Raw genomic sequence first — 2,500 nt, 5'->3', positions numbered from 1 at the left:
ACGATAGCAAGAATGTTGTCCTTTGTCATGCTTTATTCACAACCATTTATTTTTATGCATTCTTGTGTCATGATGATGTAGCCTTGTTATAATAATGCTCACGTGAGTCCTCGGTATAATGTAGAAAGTAGTCCGTTATCAGGGAATGAATTTTGTTTGTGGTGTAAAGGGTTGGAACATTAGATTCTTGAGGTAATATGCATGCCTTTATATACATACACATATGCACACACACACACACACACATACTAACGTACATAAACAGTCACAGTTACAATATACAAACAAATACACACGCATCCATACGAGCATTGATAATAGCACTGATATACGGACGATAAATGACACTTGATATTGATGCTGCTAACTTTAATCTGCTGCAATTATCCAACCGCAATTTGACACCCACAACAATTGGGGAAAATCAGTGGTGAGAAAATATCAATATATGCCACGTGACCTTTAGTGATTAGCGACCAACGTTCCAATGAATGTCAAAGGGTTGGTTCAGCCAGCTAGCTATTCATTGGCCAACAGTATGGCTAGACCCGCAGTAAAGTCTGTCATCGTAGACATTTTGTAATGAGCTACAAACAAAGGGAAATGCCAATCTAAACGCGTCCTTGGTCAGCATTCGCTCATTTGCTCTTCATCTTTTTTTTCCCCCAAAAAGAGAGATTGCGGGGTTATCGACATTTTTTTTTTAAAGATATTAACTAAATAATCTATTCGAATTAAAGGTTGTCCTTGAAATGTGTGCTTATGATGCAAAGGTGCGACGGTGGAACGAAGATGGGCTTAATTTGAGGAAGCACAGGGTCGTTCTGCCGTCGCTTGTGGTTACGATCTTCGACCTTAACAGCAACCAACCAGCGGACCGCGACCCGCCATTGCGATTCGTAGTGGCCTTGGCGTTTACGTCATATTACAATTAATTCTATTTGTAAAACCCGATAAGCCAAATAGTCGTTTCTGCAAGTCGCTAGAGTAATTAATCCTTCTACCGACATGGTTCTGAAGCGGTAAGAAAGAGTCCTCAATGAGTTATCCCAGTATATATAGGCGGAAGACCTTGCCAAAAGAGACAATCTAGCGACATGTGGCAACTCCATCCGGTTTGAAGGCAGGTGAAATTTTCTCAGGTAGTGCATGGAAGACTGTGATAGGGAGGAGGCTAGTGTCATGTGTCCAGTGCCCCTCGAGTGTCAGTGACAGGAATCTAACACCGATATTAAGACAGTTTGACAAGGAAGGAGAAACAAACCAGGCGAGATTGCGGTGATAAGAGGTAAGAATCAGGAAGAAATACTGTCCATGCTGGATTTTTAAAAAGGGAAATTGATCGGAAAGGAGGAAACAAAGGTTTGAAACGCTTAAGAATTATTTTTTTTTTCGAGAGAAAAGCTGTTGGCCGCTTCCCTCTGCGTCATTGCTCAAGCTCACAACACACCTCGCCACCTTGCCACCCTCTCGCCGCCTGTTCCTCCTCCTCTTCCTCTTCCTCCTCCTTTTCCTCCTCCTCCTCTTCCTCCTCCTTCTCTTCCTCCTCCTCCTTCTCTTCCTCCTCCTTCTCTTCCTCCTTCTCCTTCTCTTCCTCCTTCTCATCCTCTTCCTCCTTCTCCTTTTCTTTTTCTTTTTCTTTCTTCCCTTCCTTCTCTTTCTTCTCCTTCTTCTTCTCCTCCTTCTCCTCCTTCTCCTTCTCCTTCTCCTTCTCCTTCTTCTCCTTCTCCTTCTCCTTCTCCTTCTCCTTCTCCTTCTCCTTCTCCTTCTCCTTCTCCTTCTCCTTCTCCTTCTCCTTCTCCTTCTCCTTCTCCTCCTCCTCCTCTTCCTTCACCTCCTCCTTCTCCTCTTCCTTCTCCTTCTCCTCCTCCTCCTCCTCCTCCTCCTCCTCCTCCTCCTCCTCCTCCTCCTCCTCCTCCTCCTCCTCCCCCCTCCCCCTCCTCCTCCTCCTCCTCCTCCTCCTCCTCCTCCTCCTCCTCCCCCCCCTCCCCCTCCTCCTCCTCCTTCTCCTCCCCCCTCCCCCTCCTCCTCCTCCTTCTCCTCCCCTCCTCCCCCTCCTCCTCCTCCTCCTCCTCCTCCTCCTCCTCCTCCCCCTCCCCAAGGAGGAAGGAAGAAAGAAAGAAAGGAAGGAAGGGAGGAAGAAAGAAAGAAAGAAAGAAAGGAAGGAAGGGAGGAAGAAAGAAAGAAAGAAAGAAAGGAAGGAAGGGAGGAAGAAAGAAAGAAAGGGAGGAAGAAAGAAAGGAAGGAAGAAAGAAAGAAAGAAAGAAAGAAAGGAAAAGGAAGGGAGGAAGAAAGAAAGGAAGGAAGAAAGAGAGGAAGAAAGAAAGAAAGGGAGGGAGAAAGAAAGAAAGGAAGAAAGAAAGAAAGAAAGAAAGAAAGGAAGGAAGAAAGAAAGAAAGAAAGAAAGAGAGGAAGGAAGAAAGAAAGGAAGAAAGAAAGAAAGAAAGGAAGAAGGAAATGGAGGAAGGAAGAAAGAAAGAAAGAAAGAAAGAAAGAAAGA

The 2,500-nt window shown here is 45.0% G+C and overlaps 1 protein-coding gene across 1 annotated transcript in view; it reads left to right on the top strand.

Annotated features, from left to right (window-relative positions):
- Positions 1-1,132: 1,132 nt before the first annotated feature.
- The window catches only part of LOC122263162 (beta-1,4-glucuronyltransferase 1-like), an 84,888-nt gene continuing 83,520 nt past the window's right edge, over positions 1,133-2,500 (top strand). The window contains exon 1 of the mRNA XM_086547175.1: positions 1,133-1,288. The gene's annotated coding sequence lies outside the window, so the exon portion shown is untranslated. The remainder of the gene's footprint in view (positions 1,289-2,500) is intronic.

This window comes from Penaeus japonicus, unplaced genomic scaffold, assembly GCF_977035675.1.
Source record: "Penaeus japonicus unplaced genomic scaffold, GWHDUDI00000001_assembly GWHDUDI00000019, whole genome shotgun sequence".
In the NCBI taxonomy this organism is placed as follows: Eukaryota; Metazoa; Arthropoda; class Malacostraca; order Decapoda; family Penaeidae; genus Penaeus; species Penaeus japonicus.
The sequence above is the reverse complement of the archived record's forward strand: the minus strand, read 5'-3'. Positions and strand labels throughout refer to the sequence as shown.